This window comes from Myiozetetes cayanensis, unplaced genomic scaffold (assembly GCF_022539395.1).
Source record: "Myiozetetes cayanensis isolate MyiCay16 unplaced genomic scaffold, myiCay2020 scf3, whole genome shotgun sequence".
In the NCBI taxonomy this organism is placed as follows: domain Eukaryota; kingdom Metazoa; phylum Chordata; class Aves; order Passeriformes; family Tyrannidae; genus Myiozetetes; species Myiozetetes cayanensis.
Genome location: NW_026087521.1, coordinates 7311448 through 7335349, shown reverse-complemented (window position 1 = coordinate 7335349; position 23902 = coordinate 7311448). Strand labels below are relative to the sequence as shown.

The 23902-nt window shown below is 42.2% G+C and overlaps 1 protein-coding gene across 3 annotated transcripts in view; it reads left to right on the top strand.

Moving 5' to 3' along the window:
• The window catches only part of GRM3 (glutamate metabotropic receptor 3), a 104131-nt gene that overhangs the window by 21868 nt on the left and 58361 nt on the right, over window positions 1-23902 (top strand). Inside the window, exons 1-2 of one of the 3 annotated variants that reach the window (XM_050324887.1) lie at window positions 16289-16423; window positions 17724-17832. The exons of 1 other annotated variant lie outside the window; for it this stretch is intronic. The gene's annotated coding sequence lies outside the window, so the exon portion shown is untranslated. Of the gene's footprint in view, window positions 1-16288; window positions 16424-17723; window positions 17833-23902 lie in introns of those variants that run through there. One more of the 3 variants, XM_050324886.1, reaches the window with a different exon arrangement.

The following is a 23902-nucleotide window of genomic DNA, read 5'->3' as shown; positions in this document are numbered from 1 at the left end:
TTGCCTCCTGGCTTGATCCCCCTGTCATCAAGGGTGATGGTAAGACTTCAGATCTTCCCCTTCTCAGAGCAAAGGGCCATGACTCACACACCAGGCTGGAGATTAAAGCCACAGTCTAACTCTCCAAATCCCAGTGATTAGTTTAGCAAGTCTAACTGCAGTTCAGCACTTTCTGCACTACTTTCTCTGGACAATGACAGTGTCATTGTTGACATTATCAATTACTATTACCTTCTATCTTCTCTGTATTTCAGTCTTTCCTCTTACAGGTGCAGGTGCTACTTCTTTAATCGAGATGTTTCCATTTAAAAAAAAAAAAACAGCCACGGAAATCTTGATCAGTTTTCTCATGTTGAGTTCAAAAATATCCCTTTTGCACCAGTGGTTTTCACTCCTCATTGCTAAACCCTCCCTGTTTCTCCCTGTGGATGCAGGTTCTGCTGAAAATGTATTGTCAGCATTGTATTCTGTCAACAGAAAAGTGTTGTCTTTCTCAGAAAAGTACAAAAGCATGGATAACAAGAAGTTAATCTGGGACCCATGCAGATTCACAGACTAGAGGTTGAAAACTGAAATTTTACTGTTATTGGGAAATTGCATTTAAAATGAAAATAAAACACCCAAATCCTTACTTTAGAAGCAGTCTCTGAGCTACCAGATCACATACTGAGAAACAGTGTTTCAGGCAGACTTCTGGTAATGCTTTGGATGAACAGACAATTTTATGAACTAAGTTTTTCTTCATTTAAGTCTTTTCCACAGTACTTTCTTCTACTTTATCCCCCTGAAGTGGGATTTTGCACTCTTGGCTCGCTAGGAATGCACCTCTAGCCCAAGAATTTATCCAATTCATCTCTATTTAATCACTCCAAAACCCAACATCAGTGTCATTAATGCTGAAAGGTTTTAATAGAAACATATCTTCCTATGATGGCACACCCTGCTTGTGTTCTTAGTTCAGCACGTAGCTCCCATCATTTTCCCATCAGCCTGAAAGCTGCATCTCCACAATGCCTGTGTCCTGACAGAGAACGTATTCTGGTTTGGATGAGATGTCCTAGACCTTTGTCCAGATGTGATTCTCCAAAGACAGTGTCCAGCTCTCATTCTGGTTGTTTGTTTGTTTGTTACTGGAAAAAATGAAGCAGATTTCCCTTTCCATATCAATGTGATGGCTTCCCACATCTCTTCTTGACAGCTTTTTTCAACCTGTTAAAGCAGAATGATAAACTGTCATGAGAGGGCAAAGCTCCTCTGGTTTCTTTGCCTGATTGAAGATTTGTGGCATCTATTCTGAACCCTGAACCCTGAAGCCTCTATGATATCAGCTCACACTGGTAGCTTCCCCTTAGTGTCATATGCAGGCACACAAAATTTTAAATAGATATATAGGCTGTTGAGCATCCTGAGTGTCTGGTACAAATGTGTAGCTCAGCTTCCAACACCTCACATCTTGCAGAAACTTTCCATCTAGAGAAACTGACGAGCTGCCTCTGTGTTATTAAACAAATAGAATGGCCTTACCGCCTTTTCAGAATATCAGAAACCACAAACAGTTCTGCTAATCTTACTCTGGCTGTAGCCACCTTAGGTCAGTTTTTCTAAATGTCTTTGAGAAGGAGGAAGCTCCCAAGTGTAGCTGTTGGAAGGGTCAGACATCCTGCCTACATAAGACTAGATGAATTAGTCTTCTTCAGTGAAGGGAGAGTCAGTATCCCTGCTTTTTAAGCATTTTTCCTGGGTTGGGATGAATCTGTTTCCCTTGAGGTCTCTGTCACTCTGCACTGATGAGAGAGGGAGTTCTGTTTATACACATGGCTAGGCTCCAGGCCTTTGAACAATTAAAATTAAATAGGATTAAATTTACCCATTTTGCTTATTTTTTTCACCTATTGTAACAACTGGGAATAATTTGCCTAACCTTCTTTCTTCTCAGTAGCAGTTTGGAGGTATTAATTTTTTATCCCTTTTAAGTTTCAGACTTTTTAAGCACAAACTATAATGTATATTACCAGTGGAAATATTTTGATATAGTAGGGGCTTCACCACATGCTTCAGTTGTTTTTATATCCCTTATTGTTGTGCCATCTTAATGCAATTTTCCACAGACTCCTGTGTTATTAACCTGCATTCATCATTTATATCCCTCTCCTGAGGCTTGTTGTAAGACTCTCTAGAAGAAGATAAACAAATTATAGATAGAGAAATTAATTGTTGCACTGGAGCACCCCAATCAAGAAACTTTAGGAACATTGCTTGGAGGGAAGCAGCCCACAGGCCACACTGATGGGTATGGTAGGAAGAGGGTTGAACAGATCTGGAGAAAACTATATACAAGGAAACATACAGATTATGGAAGCTATGAAAATGAAAGGCAGGGAAAGTGAAAAAAATGGCTGCAGACCTCCAAGGAATGAGGCTTTGCAAGCCAGATGTTAAACAATCCTTCCAGCAAGGGTTGCTTCCCAGTGCACAGTCTTTTCTACAAGCCATGTCCCCTCTGCTGGGTTCATTAGACAGCTCTGCCACTTCTTTCTGTTTAGTTCTCTGCCCCTTTAGGATCAGGTAGAGAAATCCCTGTTCCCTCACAAGGGAGAGAGGTCAGAGTGGCTTGACCTTTCCTGACAAATCCTTGCTGTCCCCTGATCCTGGTCCCATCTCCACCACAGGACAGCTGCCCAAGGCTTGACAGCACAGCTCTGGAGGAGGGCAAGGGGACTGTGGGGGAAAGGAAGAAGGATCACATTGCCAAAAAGGAAGACAGTGTCAAATGAAGAGTAGAGAGAGGAAGAAGGAGGGACAGGAGGGTAAAGTGATTTCAAAGGAATGGGAGGGCACATCAAAGTGACTGTGTATTTTAAAGAAGCATATGGTGCCTTGAACCTCAGGGGAGCTGTGTTGTGCTACAGTGGGTAATGACAAAGAGTAACAGACTGTCCCCTTCCCTGAAAATCATGTGGTTGAAACAGATAAAATACATCAGAGGAGAGATGAGTGACTGGCACAGTGTCCAACAGGAGGTCTGCATCTGAGGCAGTGACAGAACCCAAGCTGGCCCCAGCCAGATGTGCCAGCAGCAAGGGACTACTGCCCTCTGGGAGCACGGCAAGACAGGGGAAAACCCAGGGGACAGAAAACTGTGACGAGGCAGAGGGTATGAAAAGGGCAGGGGAAGGATGCAAAGTTTGGCTCCAGTAAGGTTTGCTTGCCTGACCTCAAGCGTACAGAGAACCCATGAGAGGGGGAGAGCATGACTGAGTTCTTTGCTTGCAGCAAAAATAGCGACTGTGAAAGAAACGGGAAAGAGGCAGGCAGACACAAAAGAGAAGAAAGCTGAGGAAGAAAGGAAAAGAACATGAAAACACTATTCTCAAAACCAGTGCAGACATGCCAGCCATATTAATTTCCACTGCAAATGCCGTTCCTCCACCACAGCTCGGTGAGGGATCTGACCACAGTTAAGTTTACATTGTCTGTTTTTAAAAATAATAATAACAAAAAAGCCAATGCCCAGAATTAAAAGTCAAAGGCTCAGCTTAATTCTGCAGGAGGAACAGAAGGAGAAAATTTGCATGGAGGTGAATGTGTTATTCTCTGTCTGCAGTAGAGGTTTGTGGGTGGTTTTAAACAGTTTCAGTGGTGGGGTTGATAATCCTAAAAAAAAAAAAAGTACAACTCTCCTGTTATGTTCTACAGTTATTTTTTAGCCACAGCTGTCAATCACATTGCTTTGCAGAGAAGGCAAGTGTCAGTATCTCTACTCTGTAGAGGCTACACAGAGATAAGAAAAAACTTGCCCAGTATCAATAAGTACAATATCTGTAAGGCAGTCAGTACCAGTAAGGACCCCATCAACAGGGTCCCAGCCTGGGCCAGGTCTCCTCTGTGTCCCCTCTGTGAGGGCTTGGGGATGTTAGTGTTGATCTGCTGATGTGACAGTCAGGAAAAGTCCTTCACCTTGTTCAAAACCACAGGGTAGATTCCTATTTTCCTTGATTGCTGTGTGGCCAAAGGAAAGTGGATATTTCCACGCTGAAGCATATTATGGCTATATATACTGGAAATATGCACTGGAGGTACTGGGTGCATGGAAAGAAGTGAGAGTTTTGTCATTCAGTGTATAACTGGGAGGAAACATTTAATGCTTTGGGCAATGATATCTAAAGCCTGAAATAGACACCTCTGCTTAATTTTTGTCCTTTAAAAAGAAATTAAATCTACACATAACAGCAGCAACAACAATAACTGGAAATTAGGAAGATAGTTTCCCCACCTGTGAAAACATAACCTCTACAGATTCTCTTGTACCTTCTTCTGCATCATTTGGTGCTGGCCCCTTTCTGACATAAAACGCTGGGCTAGATTAGGCTTGGGTGCAATCCAGCCTGCAAATATCTGTGTTCCTAAATAAGTCGTGAAGTATTCTCACATTCTGCTTCTCAATCTGTATAGAAAAGCCCAAATAAAGCATATTCCTCTCCTTTGAGAGAACTCACATTACATACTTTCTTATACTCTGAAGCAAAATTCCTTTCAGTGCTCTCTTCAAAGCATTTGTACTCCTGACAGTGGTTTTGTAACGTGCTTATCAAGGCTTTGCTTTCCCAGTGGAGAGCCATAGTTAATTACTACAGTCACAGAGTGTTTGCAGCAGTAGTTCTTAAACACCTTGCCATCCTCAAAGCTGCCTGGTTGGTTCATTCTTGAAATGACCACCTAAAGTAACAGAGTGGGTAGAGACGCTCCCATTGCTTTGCTGATTTCAGTATGGGATCATTTAGCACCTTTCCTACTTCAAATTTGCAGTTTGTTAAACTAGAAACAAAGAATCAGGGCATGAAAATATAGCTTTTGAATTTGGATTCCATCATCCCAGTGAAAAATGTTTCTTTTTGTGATACAAATGGAGGATAAATGAAGAACAGTTATTTGTTTAGAAACCAGAGAGGCCAGACTGGTGCATGGATGAAACTGTTCATTTTCATTATCTCCTTAACTTCAGATCAGTGTTCTTTTAATACACTTTTTACAAATACAAAAGAGGTTGTGACTTTTATTATGTGCATGCAGCTTGCTTCAAAGAAAAGAAATGTCAATGTTCCTTGACTGGCACAATCTCAAAAAAACTATATGATGAATAATCAGGACTTACATTTCATTGTGGAAAAATGCACTGTCCAAGATACCAGCAGAGAGAATCCAATACCTGAATCACATCTAAAGAGCTAACAGGAAGAGATGTAGCCAATTGAATTCAAGGGTCAGGCACAGAGATGATGCTCATTATAAGAAACTGGATGGATCCAACTCTGCAGACAGTGGTGAGCATCCTGAGCTTTCAGATAATTCTGTGGGAATGATGAAGGAAAATTAGAAACCATGTAACAATAGTTTAGCAGAAAAAAACTTTAAAGGGACCCTTAAGTTATGGATTTTCCTGTATTTTGTGTACTTCATTGCCAATTAAGGAACTATGCAACATACAAAGAAAGATGACAAAGTAAAACAACCAAACCTCCAAATCCATATATCAGGATACAACAGGGAAAGCAATTGGCCAGATTCATCATCTTCATTTCATCCAATTCACACCTGTTGTAGAGCTGACCCTTGTAGGAAAAGAACTACCTGGTAGCTATTGCCCAGTCGTGGTAGGTATTACAGTCCCTCCCCACAGACCACCAGTGGCCAATACATTGATTTTGCAATCAGACCAAAAGCAACATCCCTAACACCACACTGGATTATTGCCCTGACTCTGACTCAGGGAACATTTCCTCTAGTTCTTGTGTTTTCCTTGGAGAGATTTCCATCTAAGCATCAACCAAGTTCAACCTGCTTTAGCTTTTGAAATATGACAAGGTAATAAATCAGAGCCATGGGTGAGCAGGGAGCTGTGCTATTGCAGTTTAGCACAAAGGCTGCCATACAGAAGCTTCTCATTCTTCTCTCTGCAAGCAGCAGAGAGTGCATGTCCAAACTGGACCCAGAGATCAATAGACAGGATCCTTCCTGTGATCCCACACCCCAGAGGGTGATTGAGAACAGACACAGGTAGCCAGGCCATGGTTTCAGTAACAGATTTTCAAAACTAAAGCTGATGCCACAGATTTCACAAACTAGCCATAGGACTCCATAGAGATCACTCTTCACAACTATCCGTGGCCCTTGTCTGAAGTGTTAGAAACCTGCTTCTGCCCTGGGATATTCCAGGCTGGAGGCAAGTGAGCAGTAAAGCCTGGTGTTCAACAGCCCTGTGCCGCTGTTAAACCCCTGTTCAGCGGACAAGCCCAAAGACACAGATGTTAGATAAGGGTGGTGAGGCACTGGAACAGCTTCCCCAGAGAAGCTATAGACACCCCCACCCTGGAAGTGTTCAAGGCAAGGTTGGATAGAGCTTTGAACAACCTGGCCCAGTGGAAGGTGTTCCTGCCCATGGCAGGGGAGTGGAACTGGATGATTTTTAAGGCCCCTTTCAACCCAAGTCTTTCCACAATTCTGTGAAACTCTCCCCATATTCAAAGATGCTACAGCAAGTGCATCTGCTGCCCACCCCAGCAGCCTTTCCTCTCCCACAAAACCCAGTGCACACTGTGCTCCTCCCAACACTCCTCAGTCCATTACTGTCTTGCTGAGAAACAAGAAACTTTGGAGATTTGGTGCCCAACACTGGAGGAGTCATTGGGGGACTTTCAGATGAGTTTAGGGGATTTTTATCCAGCACATAAATATCAGATATTGAAGCCCTGCACCACAGCTGCTTCGCTGCCAGATTCCTCACAGCAAGGATGGGGACTCGCTCCCTGGCTGGCAGACCCCAGCTCCCTGCTGGACAGAGGAATCCTCTTCTGGGTACTTGCAGCCAGCATAGAGCTGCTGCAGCAGTTTGGAGGGAAATTTGTCCCTCTACTGCCAGCACCAATTTGTGCACATTTGCAGGTGTGACAAATTTGCTTCACATGACCTCTGGGAAGGCAAAAGCGCTGCCTTGAAAGTGTGTCAGTGATACCACTTAGCACTCACATTTCCTACTTCAAAGTGTTCCACCAACGTTAATGAAGTGAGCTTAAAAATAAGAGCTGAAAACACCCTAATAATATGAAAATACTGCCCTGGAACAAGTATATAAGCAAGAAGGCAACAAAGCCATTATAAAATGAGGACATTAATTTTTTTTTTCTTTAATGAGCCTGCCTTGCCCAATCTATTTTAAAAGTAGCTCATCTGTTTAGCTGAAACCCTCCAGTCATTTCTTGATAGCACTGTGCTGTGGAATTTAGCAACCAGGCATGTAAAAATTCAGTTCTGTGACCCTGGTAGCCTAAGAGAATATAGAAATCTGTTTAGGAAGATCTTAAATTACTTTACTTATCACTCCAGACTATTTTTAAGATATATGTAAATGTATGCTACAGAGTCCCTCAAAGAAAGATTCAGACCCTATTTTGAAGCTCTGGGACTGAAGGACTCAGCTGTGATTTGACCAGGAGCTGTACACAGTTAGACATACAATTTTCTTCTGAAAGCATCATCAGGACACATGTAACTGAATAGATCAGAGACGTTTCAACAAAGCAAAAAAAAATTGCCAAACCCAGGTTTCTCGTAAGTTAGTCTCCCATTGCTTTTAATAGGGTTAGGATTTTGCCTGCTGGACTGAATTCTAAGCTCCACACTGAATTCACTGTAGTGGAAATCCCTTAATCTCTCTGTGCATCCTTCTCTCTGTGCTCTTTCCTATCTCCTCATCTGCGGATAAGGATGATACTAATGTCTGCCTCCATGGGTATTATGAGAACTAATTAACTGAGCTTTCAGGGAAACTTCGGCAGCAAAGGCAAATTTTTCATCCAGAGATTAAACACATACACACACACACATAGATATAGATATTTGTGTGCATAGATAGATATACATATATAATCTGGTATATATAATATACCTATCACCTGCCAGACCTTTCTTAATGTCAAGACTCTTCTTTTCTTTGCCTTGGCTTGCTGTTACAATCCCACTGTTTTTAAATTCTGTACTTTATTCCAAGTCAGTGTGGGAATGTCAGGCAGGTAGTTGTTCAAAATAAAAAGAAAAGAAAAGCCTTTGCCTTCTCTTTATTTAACAGCATTTTTGTTCTGCAACCATTGTTCCTGCCAGTCAGAAAAACTGCTTGGTTTTTAATGAAAAATCCTAACAGCAACAAATTGCAACCCTCCCTTTCAACACAGACATGCCCTTTGAATTTAATTATGCCTCAGGCAATGCATTATACCAAGCATGTGATAAGTGACACCAAAAATCTTACAACAAACACAGCAAATATCCCCCACTGGGCAAAAATAGCTCAGTACCAGATTCCCTGTTTTGGTACAAAGTCTCTCAGGGGTAGAGTCTTCCTGACTTACCCCATCTGGGCTGGGGTGTCACAGCTTGGCCCCACTGATGCCAGGAGAGCTGAACCCCTTTATGGCTGCCAAGGATCTGTTCCCTGTGCACCCCCGGATCCCCAGCTCTGGAAGGAGTGATGGCTGAAGGAGAACACTAACCTTGAGGAAGGGGTGGAGGACCCTGCTCTGGGGCAGGGACATTCCTGGTGGGGTGATTGAGATCACCCAGTGGGAGCCAAGAGGAGTCAGAGACAAAGGAAGTGGAGGAGTTTGGGAGGTTTGCTTTCCTCCCCGAATAATTTCTCACAAGCTGTGTCAACTATCCTCAGTTAAACAAATACTTGAAATATCAACATTTCCCATTTGGAGAGAGAGGCAGCACCAGATATCTTTGGTTTTGTTGTCTTGGGAGCTGCCACAGTCAGAGAGAAGGCTGCCTGGGATCTTTCTGAATGTTCGCAGAAAATTTCCTTTGAAAACAAACACCCACAGCCCTGCCTGTAAAGCAACACCAGGGTCAAACTCTGTCCTTTGAATCCTTCTGGATGCTAACATGGGATAATACAATGTTCCTGTGTTACTTGGATCTTCTGTGATAACCAGCGACACTCCCAAGCAGTAGCAGATCATAGGATTGTGGAATCATTAAAGTTGGAAAAGACCTCCAAGATCAACAAGTCCAACCTTTTACCCAATACCGCCATGCCCACTAAATCATGTCAGGAACTGCCACATCCACTCAGTTTTTGGCCATCTCTTCGGCAATGCCAGTGGTGCACAGAGGTTGGGTCTGCTTATTACTGGGATACAAAGTATTCATATGTACAGGGAGACAACTGTCACAGATGCCTCCTGACTGCTGGTGGGCAAATACCAAGACAAATTCCATTTAACCTCCAAAGCCATATGGCTATAAACATAAAATGAAGCAATTGTAAACCTGCCAGAGAATTTCATTATTTCAAAATATCTGCATTGGACATGGTCTCTATTTTCCGTTCTCTTTCCCTTCTGTGCAGGTGCCTTGGCTCACTGATATTTTAGAAGAGGTAGTTTTTTTATTGTGTATCAGATGTAGCTGCTCTGGGTCTGAGGACCCTCTTGCTCGTGTCAGGGAACTGGTTCCCTGCTGCGGTGCAGCTCTCTCCTGAACTTCTGCAGCAGTTCTTTTCATTGAAGTCTTAAAGATGAAAGACAGGTAGTGCTTTATAGAAGAGAGTGCTGGGATGCAAAATCAAGTTATCGTGGTTTAATGTGTTTCTGTGCAGCAGCTGAGCCACACCAGCCAGCTGGGTTCACAACCTCAGCTTCAGTAAACGCAGGATTTAAACTACACACTACCATGGCCTAAGAATGTCTCTGATCAGATATCCACCTTAAATCATTCACTTTCTTGAGCACAATTAACTCCATCATGTAGCTGAGTCCTCCAGATACTTACATGTTTAATTCTTGATTTCACCACTAACTTGCCCAGCAACCACGGGTCATATCACCTCCTTAGGTTTCAAACTTCAAGTGTTAAATGGATGTAAGAGGAGTCCTTACTCTAAAGGGTATTATAAGAAAAAATACAATAAAGCCTGTGAGTTGTTGAGATATCCTAAATACCTGGCCTGAGGGACATTTTACACACACCATTCTGCTAAGAGGAGTCAGAAAAGCAGGGCTTTGCTTTTAGTCACCCACAGTGCTCCTTGCTGTTTATACAGCCATGGAGCTGACAAATGATTTAGAGTCTTGTCTTTTGCTGTGTTAAAGAGAAGCAAACAGGGCTGCATTGCTCTACAGGACCTGAGGAGCTGCATCATTTTGTTGCATGTTTTAATGTGAACCTGTAAGTCACAACTCTTGTACCAAAATACTTCCATGTGTATCTCCTTTCAAAGATGAAATTTTAGGAGCTGCTGTCATGTGTCCCTCATAAACAATGTGAAGGATAACATCAAACACTTGGAAAGCATGCAAGTACACCAAAGGGAAATAGGGTGATTTACTGAGCTTTAATCAGTTCAATATAATTCCATGAGTTTTACACCTAAAGGACTCGGATTGCTGTAACATTACCTGTGAATAAAGCTTCCCTCTGGCAAGTGATAATTAATTCTTAAATCCCAGAAGTTTCTGAATTTCAGCGACCCCTGAGCACATTTGTATGAAGATTAGACATTGTTTCTTTTCTCCTGTTCTCTTTGAAGTCTTTTCTTCAAAGATTGGAGCTTGCTGTTCAGACTGCATAAACCCTCTCTTGACAGACACCACTTCTCTCTGCACTCGCAGAGGCTTCAGGTCTGATTCTTACTCCTGTTGTTCTGCTCCCTTACTCTGCTCTGCTCCCCTCCAAAGTGTATAGAGAGATGTCAGCATCATAGTGCTGCCAGTGCGGAGGAGAATCAAACCCTTTGCCAAATATGTCAAGTGAATTGCTCACCCCCTGTGGGGAAAATTTACCACCTAACAACGCAGTAATTGATATTGATGGTGTGTGTTGCTCACATTTCAATTTTTTAGACACTTGTTTTCAGGGTTGTGAGAAGGCAGGTTACAGTGATCAAAGGTCGAAGCCTTTATTTCCCTGTAAAACAACTTCCCCGGGGCTGTGCCTGATGTGGGAAGAAATTTGTGGTGGGATTTATACAAGGCACGTACCTAAGCTAAAAACGACCAAAGATGCTAAATTAAAAGAGTGAGATTTTCTTCTTATTTACATCCCTATGAATTGTAAGCAACTGCTCTGATGCTGAAGAAGTGACCTCCTCCCCATTTTTAGTTGGAGTAGGAAGTGTTAGCTCCATAGAAATGCAGCTGAACTCTTAATGTTCACACCTTACATGAACTTCTTACTTCTCTCTTCTCAAGCTTCACTCTTCTTGATCTTGTCATGAAACAATATTTTGCAACTTCTTTTCTAATGAAAAAAAACCACCAAAATAACTCTGCAGTTAAGGAGAAGTCTTTGCTTTTCTTTTCTATTCTGGTGAACTAATTTCAGACAGCTCATTATGGGAAGGGAAGGGAAGGGAAGGGAAGGGAAGGGAAGGGAAGGGAAGGAAGGGAAGGGAAGGAAGGAAGGGAAGGGAAGGAAGGAAGGGAAGGGAAGGGAAGGGAAGGGAAGGGAAGGGAAGGAAGGGAAGGGAAGGGAAGGGAAGGGAAGGGAAGGGAAGGGAAGGGAAGGGAAGGAAGGAAGGGAAGGAAGGGAAGGGAAGGGAAGGGAAGGGAAGGGAAGGGAAGGGAAGGGAAGGGAAGGGAAGGGAAGGGGAAGGGAAGGGAAGGGAAGGGAAGGGAAGGGAAGGGAAGGGAAGGGAAGGGAAGGGAAGGGATAAAAATGCTTCAGATGTATATATGCATAGCTTAACTTCAGAGTTTTGGTGTTAAATAGTACAAATCTTCAAATATTCCTACTTCTGCCGTCGCTCAGTGACCACTAACCACCCATAATCTGAGTTTGAGGAATTCACTGCTGAGGTGAATAAAGACTGTACCATCCAGATGAATTCCTGTGCATTAAGTTTCCATTCAATGTAATCACAGCGGTGACCCAAGACACTGGGAAAGAGGAAGTAATGCTCTACAGTCTGGCCAAAATCAACACCTTTCCATTTGGCAACATGATGGTTTTACCCAAATCACTGCAGTTCACTGTAGAAGAAATACATGCCTGTATATTCAGTCATGCAAATGCTACTTAATTTATACAGTGTCTTGCTCATTTGCAAGTATCTTAAAAAAAAAATAAAAAAGGTTATCATTGAACTTATGTGGGCATGAGGAAGTAGAAGAGAAGTGAAAAGTCTTGCTCACGACATCAGGGCAATGACAGAATCATAAGTGGAGCCTGAGGCACACATATATCCCATCTTCAAACCACCCCTGATGCTACATTGCTTCCCAATTTAGTGACCTAACCAGTTTAGTCACGTGCAGTCCTTCTAAGCATTCTTGAGAGTTCTCTCTCATTGACATTTCATAGCACCCAGCCTGGTGAAGGAAATATTTCTAACTCTTCTTATGAGTCTCTTTTTTTTTTTTTCCCCAAAATGCACAGACCTGAAATCAGTTCTTGGAATTGGCCCTGCAGGGCCCATGTGCTTCCATCACCCACCCTGAATATCCATGGCACTGCCCTGTGCTGGCCCAACGTGCTGGACGCCCAAGTGTAACTGCACCAGGAGAGCTCTCTCCAGGGGCCACAGGCCAGATGACAAAGAGCCAGGAAAAGAGGTTCATAGCTGAATATCTTTGCCCAAGGGAAAGCAGGCCAAAGGATACAAAATGTCGGCAGAGGGCATGTTGCCCTTGATTGAGCCTAGAAGGGCCCCCGCTGGCTGGAAACCCAGAATTAACAACAACAACAACAAGAAAATTAGTAAGGCTTGCCAGCTGGGGAGAGACATCTGGCTAGTGATCAGAGGGGGCTGTGAGTCAATTAATCCATCTCCGAGCTGGATTAGCACACTGAAACATGCTTCCCTTCACTGCTGCAGAGGGACCTGTTGAATGAGCTGTAAAGATGAATGGAACCAAAGAAATTTCATTTAGATGAAGAAAAATGGCTCTGAAGTAGTGAGTGGGTGGTTTTTACATGCCTTATGTGCTGCGAGAATTAAGCACAACTCAGAGAATTTAGGGCATGAAGCAGCCATTTGGATACAAAAGCTCTTGAATTTAAGACCTGGTAGATTTAAAATTTGTATCTAGATATCCACCAATTTATTTCTCATGCTTCTAACATACCCAGGAGAAAAGATACTACAGTTTAGAAAAACTAACACTTTGAGTCCATTCTTTCACAACTATGTTAAATCAAGTTACTGTGAGCGTCTCCAGAGAAGCTGTTCCTGGGCTCTTTTGATATTATTTGGAATGGCAGGACTGTTGCTCAAGGGCATCACCTTGCATTTAGATCTGGAGAGTCTGAGACTCAGTCTCCACCTTCTCTGTCATTGCAGCTCAATGGGACATGGTCTTATATACCTTTCAGATCATCGGAGACAGGACCTGAAGGCACCTCTTTGGTCACTGAGTTCAGTTCCCACTGTCATGACCCATCAGGTCATATAATTCCTTCTTTGGATTTCTTCAGTTCCCTCTTAAATTTTGCTTCTTTGACTGTTATTCCTGCTGTCAGAAAGCTTTTTCAAAACTTCATTCCTCTGCTGTTTAGAAACTTCTTTATAATTTCCAATGTCTGTTTATTCAGGACCAGGTTATAGTCATATGTTCTCATGCCAGAAGTGTTTTTAGTCTCCTCCCTTCTGAATATTCAGACCCCTGAGGTGTCTATGGATAGCTGTCAAAAACTTTAGCTTTCTTTTCACTAAACTAAATAAATGAAGTCCCATTGTCTCCTGCCTTAAGACAGTCTCATCATTCCCCTGTTCTTTTCAGTAGTGCTTCTCTTTATCTATTCCTAATTCAGTTATTAGTTTCACACTTAATACATGGATTATACACAAGTTTTAAATGGTATCCTGTGCAATGGCACCAACAACACCTTGCATCTACAGAAAATACTCTTTCTGTCTGTGTCCTGGAAGTTGCATTCACTGACTGGCTGCTGCATGCACCCACGTAATCTCCTCTGTTGTTTTCAACAAAGCAGCTTTCAACTTTAGGAAAATATGAGGAATTTCAGTTAGCACCTGAAAGCTTGTACTTGAGACCTTTTGGGAAGAGACACATGAGATTTTTATCTATGAAAGGATGCCCAGAGACAATCTTGATGCAGCTATTAGCAAAGCAAATTGAGTGCTAGCAAACATCAGGCAAGATTGCTCTAGCAGAGGTGGTGAGGACTGTCTTTGTATATTACTAATGAGCTAAACAGTGCCAGGGAAAAGTCCTTGACAATACAATTTTGATTGCCCATAGTGAGAAATTGCTGGAATGATCCCTGGAATACTTCTGACCTGAGTCATGGAGTTCTTTTGGAACGTGACACTGTCTCAAATAATTCCTAGATGTGTGTTGGGACTAAGACATAGTGGGGACCATTCACCATATCCATTCTCAATGTGGGCCCCTTTTTCAGAGACTGGGGGAGGGTAGATGGATGGGTGGCCACAACTGTGGGCCTAATGTTCTCATTGCATCAGAACAGTCCCAGAGGAATTTAGTTTATAAGACAAGACATAGATATTGACATGATAATTGTACAGCTGTTTGTCTGAAGGACTGTGCACAGTTCTGATCATCTGCACTCATGACAGAGGAGCTTGAAGATTGCAACTACAGCTCTTAAACAGTGACAGACACCAGAATATGATCATATCACTTAAGAGAGTCTCTAGGCATGGAGTTTTGACCAAGATAACTTTCCCAAGACAACTCCTGGGAAGAGACTGCAGACTGTCCTAGCCCCAGCAGTGTTCACATCAGACCTCTGGGATGGGACCTTGCAATCCTGGAGCTCCAGCAATTTTCACTGTAAGGGCACAGAACAGCTCTACCAGAGGGTATCCAGACCAGAGAGTGGTCCATGGCCCACCCTATTTGCTTAGATAATTTTAGCCAAACTGGATCAGATGCAGTGAAGAATTATCTGGGTGATCAAGAGAATGCAGAATTAACTCTATTCAGAGCATGTAAAAATGATTTTGAATGCATCTGAAAAATCTACTTTATATACTCAAAGAGAGCTTTATGTACAGAAACTATCCACAGCCCCTGGGAATTTGGTTCCAAATTCCTTTAACTGGAGCATCTCAAATCATTTCAGCTCTCAGATGTCATGTATGAGACACAGTGAGTTTTGACACAATATGTGCCAAATATACCTTCAAACAGATGCAGCCCTTCTCTGGGAGGTAATGACAATTGCTGAGGATGATTTCCTTCCAAGTGAATATGAAAATTCCACAGACATCAGTCAAGAGAAATTAACTCTCCTTAAAGACATTTCATAAGAACCACTTTCTTTCCTCTGTCTTTGCTATCTGTCTCTTCTCTCAAGGAAAATGCCAAAGCGGATAAATTCAGAACTTACAAAGGGGCCTAGAGTAATGAAAGCCTAAACCCATGAATATCTGTACATAACTGGGGTTGTATCGGGTTGGCAGGCATCTTGTCCCCATTGCTACTGTGTCACTCCGTGTCCATTACCATCTATTGACTGTTATCCAACACAGACAGTCCCAGAGACGAAGGAAGGACTCTTGGCATATGTAGAAAGCCTACTGTAGTGAGTGTTTTGCCTCTTTAGGACCCCTGGTTATACTTACACATTGCTTAAACTACAATATTTGGCACAAATTCAGGCATCTCAGCAGAGTAAACAGAAAGGGAAGGAGAAGCACTTCTGCCCCATTCTCTTTAAGTGCAAAGGAAAGACTCAAACCTGGTCTCAGGTCTGGGGCATTTTCAGAGCAGAGTTCCAACAAGAAAAACACTCTCTGTTTCGGGACCACCAATACTTCTTCCTCCCCTGATGGTGTCTGAGGACACAAGTGAAGTATGTGCAAGCTTTGTGGAAGGAATATGACGAACACTGAAGTGGATAGGGAGAGGGGAACCCCGGAGAGAGAGGCTTTTCCTTTTACCCTTTGCTCCGAGGGGGAATGATGCTCCCTCCTTCTCCCCCTTTACCCCGCGGCACCTCGTGGCCTCCCAGCAGAGAGGACACCGGTTCAGCAGCCAGGCAGCAGGGAAACAGGCAGAGAGAGTTTATTCAAATTTCCCGCAGCTTATAAGGCTTCTGGGAGGAAGGGAGGCGTTACAAACCAACCAATTACAGGAAAGGGTTAACAGCCAATAGGTGAGTTTCCCGTTATCTCTCAGGCAGTCCAGGGATACAGTGGGGGGTTTTGGGAGCAAGAAAGTTTACACAAAGGGTCGCAATCACCATGTTGGAAACGTGGTCACTTCAAGAACACCACAAACCTCTGCACTCTTTTATATCCTGAAAGCATATTGCAACAGGAATACATGAAGAAAAGGATCAATGCTATGATTTACAACGATGCAGAAGCACCTCCATCCACTGCTGTACAGCTCTGAGGAAGGCATACCAGGACTAACCCAACCCTGCTCGCTAGATTAAGGTACCCCCTGCTCAGAGTTGTCTTCTCTTCTAGGGGTTCTCTTCATGTGCAAGTGACACGCTGAGCACAGTAAACCAAAAGCCTGTGTCTTATGACTTTTGTTACAGGTGCTTCTCAAACATGTTTATCAGCTCATTTCCTCCCCGACACCCCCCGCAGCCAATTGCTGATATTTTTTGCAATTGTGAGATATCTATATACTCCTCAATTCATTCATTTCACAGTTGTATTCCATGCAATGTCTCTTCTACAATCTTTTGATCCATAAATCAAAAGGAAATCTAAATGATAAAAAGTGATCATAAATAGATACATATGCCTGAAAATAAGAATTACAGCATGACATGCAGGTAGATATGAATAGAAGAAAATCTATATTTATGTCCTTTATAAATATATCCAAACATTCTCACGGCCCCATCAATGTGATGAAAATATTCCAATGTATTTCATATCACCAGTGGGGAATATGGGACTTATAGAGATGGAGAAATTTTACCGCAGGCCCACTTGACACAGAACTGTGAGACTGACACAGAATTCAGTTGAGATTTCATGATCAGCAGCTGATAAGTTAACCATGATGAGAGAAAAGAGTCAATTAGGACAGCTTTAGGAGCATGAATTAAATCCAAATATCCCTTTATAGCCATTAAGCCCTATTCCTTCAGTATGGCACAGCAAGAGACACAGGAAAAGACCAAGGAAAGACAAACCTGGTCCAGCTGATTCTCACCTGTCTAATCTCCTCAAGTGCAATCTTATAAGTGTTTGCTTCCAGCAAATACAACCAACCAGTGGCCATCTCAGAAGTGAGCAGTCCCTCATTCAAGAAGGAAAAAATAAATAGATATTTTAAACTTACCTGCAAACTGCCCTGACCTTATACCCTGACTATATTAGTGTATATGGGAACCTGTGTATTTTAAAAAGAAAGTGCTCTTTAAAGAAAGATTTTTAATCTGTTTAATAGGATGCCAAACTGAAACTCTGGGAATAATATGGGAGTCTTTAAAGCAGACTGCCTGCCTCATTCAGATATGTAAAGGAGCTGATCCAAAGACACCCAGGAACTTTAAAAGGTGCTGGAGCCAGCCTATTAGTTTCTAGTACAAATAGGAGCCGAGCTGTTAGTATTTTTGCATGACATCCTGTAAGGAAAATCACTGGCATTTGGCTTACTCAGGAGAGATTTCACCATCTGTTATGGTAGAGACCCAATAATGATTAAAAAAATCAAATAAGCAAAAAACCTAACACTCTGTCAAATTTAGTGAGGTTTTAAAATATTCCTGCACAGGTAGAGGATTTTGCTGGAGGAGAATCAAGAGAGCAACGGGCTCAATTACATCCGAGTTCCCTGTGTAGGACCTGTCAAGCAACTCCTATCATCACGTCTGTAAGCGAGTGTGAGTAATGGGTTTTATTTAAATTCATGTGGTGTTTGCTACCTACACCCAGACAGCTAATGGACACAGAGCAGAACAATGATCACTGAGCAGCTATCACTTAATTCTTGTTTTATTCTGCAGCTTGCCTGCCTTCATCTGTCTTCCCTCCTAAAGAAGTAAGCACGTTCCTTCCGTCTCAGATGGAAATGCAATGGCCTATTATGAATTCATGACAAGTTTTACATTTTCCGTCCAAAATCATGACAGTGATACGAAAAATTTAAGCCTACAGAATTTGTTTCCAAAAGCATTCAGCTCCATCCATATACGTTTAGCTTTCTGCAGTTTAATTTCTTATCCCCCAAAACACGCAGTCATCTTCCCTCTAAGTAGCAAATCTAACATTTAAAGATTTTATTTGCCTTACCAAAAACAATAGGTACTAAGTATGGTGGTAAGGGCAGATCATCCTATGAAATATTGAAATAATCTGTTGACTCGCTGCAGTTCTATTGATTTAAGAAGCACAAAGAAAATATGCTGATCAAGATGAGGAGGGGAATTAAGTAGCATCACGTGAATGGGGTAGTAAAGCATCCTACGTACTCACATCACTGTCAGATTCCTGCAAGAAAAAAATATGTGTTCAGCCCTGAAAACTACATCTTTTCAATGCAAGTATTGGTGTTGCATTCATTTGCTCTAGCTATCTGAATTCCTTTGGGTTTAGGAAAGCTGTCAAAACCTTACAAGTGTGAATGCTGTTGTGTAAGTAAAATTAATCACTCCTTTTCTGCTTCCCATATTTTAAAGCTTTAAACGAGTCTTATTGCTGGGGAAAAGACGAGGAGGAGCAGAGGGTGTGTCAATAGGGAATGTAAGTCTTCTGGCATTTAAAATCTTAGACCTGACTGACCTCATGACAGTGCTTCAGACCGGCATCTCTCTTGGTGTTGTGAAGCAAGCTAACTATCCTTACCCAGGCATGAATCCCACTTTGCAATCTGTTGTAACTAACTAGGGTGTGAGACTCAAGTGGAATGCTCCAGTCAAGCAAGTAAACATCAAAAAACAAACAAAAACATCTGCATTTGAGGAAGTATGAAATGTATTTATCATCTGCCCTTTAAGCCTCCGTAAGTGCTGGAGTAAGGAGACAGTAACATGAACAGTTGTAAGTCAGTTACTAAGTAAAATGGAAATATATGAATAATTAATGCTAACAGTAACTGGTGCTTGCCAGACTGGTGTGTGATGAGGTTTTAGCTGATACTTGTCATGGGTTGTTTGGGGAGAGGGCTTCCTCTGTGTCCAGATCCCCCAGCTCACTGTGTGCTGCAACCCAAGTTATAGGCTGGCTATTTTCAGTACAGTGAGGAGGAGTTCCCAGCAACATACTGCTGATGGCTGTAAGATGAAGGCTGGCTTCAGAAAGCAGTGTCAGCCAAGCACCGTTGCCTACAGGCTGTCTGTCTACACCAGCAGCTCTGTCCCGAGGCACTTCAGACTCAGTAGACATTATTGACACCCTCATACTTCAGCTGGCTTCCCTACATTTCCCCACAGCCACTAGAAAGGCTCTCCAGAAAGCACTTTGGAGCAGGAGCCAAACCCAGGTGCTCTGAAAATCCCATGGAATTTTCCTATGGAACTTTTATGTGCCCAGAAAGGAGAGGGAGCCCTGGGAAGATGGCTAGCTTATGATTTTTTCTCTATGTGATAGCAGCAGAGATGACCCCACAGGCCTTTTTAACTGTTCTGCCATCACTCCTTTCAGAGGGAGCTGGTAATGTAATTCTCCAGAGGAGATCTCCTGTTTGACCAGAATGAGTGCCCCTAGTTCTTTCTTTACCTGTCATCATACTGTCTCACAACCTAGAAAAAAAATCTCTCCTGGCAAGGTATGTCACCACACTGAAGTTAGGTCTGAGGCATGAAGCCAGCTGAAAGAATCTGTCTAATGCCTGGAGAACATGGGATTCGTGCTGCTATCCAATGGGACCAAATTTCTGCTGCCATCAGAGGCACACCTAATTTACCTCCATGCAAAGAAGAACAGAGTGAACTCACTGGCCAGACTACCACTCACTGGAGGAGCGTGTAGTGCATTACAAGCATTAATTCTTAGGACACAACTGCAAGGTCAGAAAGTAATATTATCTCTATTTTCTATAGGTACAAAGAGGTGAGCCAAAGGCAGAGATGAAACTAGAACCAACTTTCAGTGCCCTGTTTTACTTACTAGACTGGAGCCTTTCCAGCAAATGAAAGAGGATTTTACATATTGTATTGTGAGCCCAAAGTCTCTTGAAAAAATAACTCATGTGCTTTAATGAGCCAACTGCAGGAAAAATATGATGTACATGAGTTTTCCTGAGATTTGGGCAAGTCAGTATTTAAATTAGATGATTGTCATACAATCAAAAAGTGCTGAAGGACACCTTCATACAAAATTCCAGGGTTTCCTCCTTCTCATCAACAAAACAATGAGTATTCAGGGCACTTTAAGCAGTTCTGACCTATTATTGTAGAGTCTTATCTCTTGGTTCTGCTGCAGTCAATGCATTTCCTAATTTAAATTCATTACCTTCATGAACAAATAGCTTTGTGAAGCTCTGTGGCCTAGTTGTCTAGTTTAAGTGAGGCAACACTGGTAAAGAGAAATGGGAATGCAGTTAGTGTTTTTGAGGAGAAACAAGTGAGCTTTGGATAATGAAGACCTGAAAAGGTGTTTTGGTAATCTAAATGGTGTCTAGGCTTTGCAGCTATATCAGTCTTATAACAGGAACCATTTCTTCTTGTTTGTGGACTGGTAATACCCCACTGCCTTGAGCTTCTTGTTCTCTCATTGTTCTTAGACATTGATGATCTCAGAGAGTTATATCCTGGCACTGGGAATGAAGTGATCTTTGCTTCTTCTGCCGTTAATTCATGCCATACTTTGTTTTCTCCACAGCTTCTCATTGGTAAAATACAGGGATGGCATAAAGGGATTTGTAGTGGTGGAGAAATACAAACTATTCTTATTTATCTGTACAGCTACTGAAAAAGAGAGACCTATTCACAACTCCATGAAAAAAAATATTTCTGAGTGTAAGGGTTAGGTATTCAAAAGAGAGAAGCACCCTAAAGAAAATGAGGTGTATTGCAGCTTTATTTCCCTGTTGCCTTGCTGAGCCATCAGGGATGCTATCAGTCCCTGAGTGAAGATCATGACATTAGTTTAGACTCACAATATTCACTGAAGCACAGCTAATGCTCTCCTGTAATTGTTTACCAAATGCTGAAAGCAGCCAGAAAGACCACATGCATGCATACACATATATGCTCACTGCTATGCTTAGGCCGATGGAAATTTTATAAATTGCTAACCCTGTCTGGAACTGTATTGCTCCCAACGAAACATCAGCTCATTGATTTGGTCAGCAGATTAAGGAGTGGAAAATGGGTTCTATGAAACAGCAGGCTTAACAGCTGAAAGCATCAAAGCTCTGAGCTTCCATGCTGGCCAGATGATGAGCTTTTAATTTCTTCCCCGTGGTTCCTGAGATGCAACAGATAAACAGGAACAAATTCGTAGGTTGGTCCTGCTGTCCTTTAAGTGTCAACGGAGAAAGTTTGCACCTTCTATCAGAAATTAAATTAATCAATTGGTATATTCCTGTGGACCACCAGTAGCCATTTTAATGTGGTCCATGTACTCAATATCATCACAATGAGGACCTGCCCTCACTTGCAGCAGTCACTCAGGGTCACCAGCATGCATCTGGCAAAACTGGTTTGGTCACCTGCATATGTGTCAGGCAGATGCTGCCCCAGACAGTGAGAACAAGTGTGTCCATAAGAGCCAGATATCTATCACATGCAGATATCTACCAAAGCTCTCTGACTTTCTTAGTACACCTACTCAAATTCCATAAACTTTGTACTAGATGCATCAAGTAAGAGGAGAAAGGAGAGGAAATTTAATTTTCCACTTGAAAAATTATGGTTCTTTCATTTCTTTGCCTCCCCACATTACACTCATATTTAATTTAAGATCTTAAGTGGTTCTAAATAAGCTACTAAGATTCAGTTTAAGCACAAAATATTCATTCACGATGAATGAATAATTCTGAATAGCTGGAACAAGGGAACAAAAAGGTTTTAACGTTAGCAATGGGATAGATCCATCAACAAGATAACTATGATTGACACAAATGGAGCCTCTTTCACTGGTACTTAATTTGGCCGTTGCATTGCATAGTGTTTTATTCCTTGTGATTATAGTCCTTGCTCAAAACAGTCCATTGGTGCAAGAGAACTCACAGTTCAAGGCTATAATACCCCTTCTTCAATGAACCAGCGAACCAAACCAAAGTCTTATGTTGACTCTACTGGATGCTGGTACAGCTACTGGCACAATTTCTTGAATTCAGCTTGAAAAATGTACAAGTTTTCTCTGACTGCGGTGCCTGTTGCTAAATTTGTCAAACATTTCCTGTCATGTGGCTCTATAAAGCCCCAGGTGAATGGAAATGTAGGGTGTTTTCTGCTTGAGGCTCAGTTTAAGGTGAGCTGAGAGTGGGATAAGGGTGAGAAAGTTGAGAAGGTTTCAGACAGGAACTGTGTAAGAGGTACAAGTGGAGAAGTGGAGATGGAAGAATTGCTGCTTTGCCATTTTAAAAAGTTCCAGCAAGCTTTTCCTTGAAAAGCAATTGCAGTTGTTCATTTCAGGACACTGAGAGTGAGGATATGAGTCATGTGACTGAGACTTTTGCTAAACCTCTGAGAATGTCCTGAACATGGGTTGTTACCAGCCCTTCAACATAATCACCACTTACTCATGCTGAGGAAAACCTTCTTAAGATACCAGTAGCTGAAGCCTTTAAAGAGTCTGTCCACACTTAAAACACTTGAGCCTCTCCGTGCTTCTAGTGCCATCCAGAATAATCCCACACAATAAAGCAGGAAGTTGCATTGCTTCACTGTGTCTTCTTGGTACCAGCTTATCCACACCAAGAATAACAAAATCACAGAGGCAAAGTTGGGATTTTACTGCCATTGCTGTTCTCGGCAGCCAACAAATGTAGGGCTGACCACTGGAAGAGTCTGTTCTCCATTGTCAGCATAGCTGGGTAGAATGAAAGAAAAAAAACCTGCCACTGAAATGTTAGGGGCATCTAAAGTGTCTTGCAGTGTACAGATAACCTGGGAGAAAGAGGCTGCTGGCATGAAGAGGGGGAAGGCTTGGAAGAGGAACACAGGAAAACCACAATGGGGACCAAGGAATGGGATACACCTGAGAGCTGCTGCTGAGCTGAGCAGTGATCAGTGAAAGGAACAGTTCACAGACTGAAGAAATGGAACTTTTAGCATTTGCAATCCTATTGTAGCGAGCAAACTTCCTACACTCCAGCACCCTGACTGCAGAGTGCCAAGTTAACTCACCAAGTTCATGCTGGACTAACTGGGGCATGCTGTGAAGATAATAAGAGCATTTATCTCTCATGAATGCAAGCTTATGGATTGATAGATCATTTGATCTGTATGACTGTATTATGGATTTGCCATTAGCTTTCATCTTTAGCCATGCTGACAGAATCAAAAACCATATTTATTACACTGGGTGGGTTTTAATCGACTTTGCATTTTCCTGTGAGTAGAGTTGGAACACAGATAATCTGCAAAATACACTGACAATCTTCTAGTTTATTCTGGTTTATTCATATTTTTAAAAAAAAAAAAACACCCGAAGAGCATATCACAGATGTATTCTCCTGTAAAAGCTTTACATAAGATTTGAAGGAGCATAAACTAGCATTAGCCATAGAAGAGAGAAAGATGCAGTGCAAAAAAAGCTTATCCTCTGGGCCTGATGAAGAAAACAGCTCGAAGCCAGCAAATCAATGATCCCAGAATGAAACTGAAACACTGTCCACAGAGAGAATGGATTTGCAAAATGTGAGTTCTCCCTATTTCATATAGTATTGCTGCTATTCACAGAGGGGGGCTTTTAGTACTAAGGCACAAGGTCTGATGTTGTCAGGGCCTGATAACATACAAATAATGTGAGAGAGGGACCCATCCTTAGCTAGATTGAAATTTT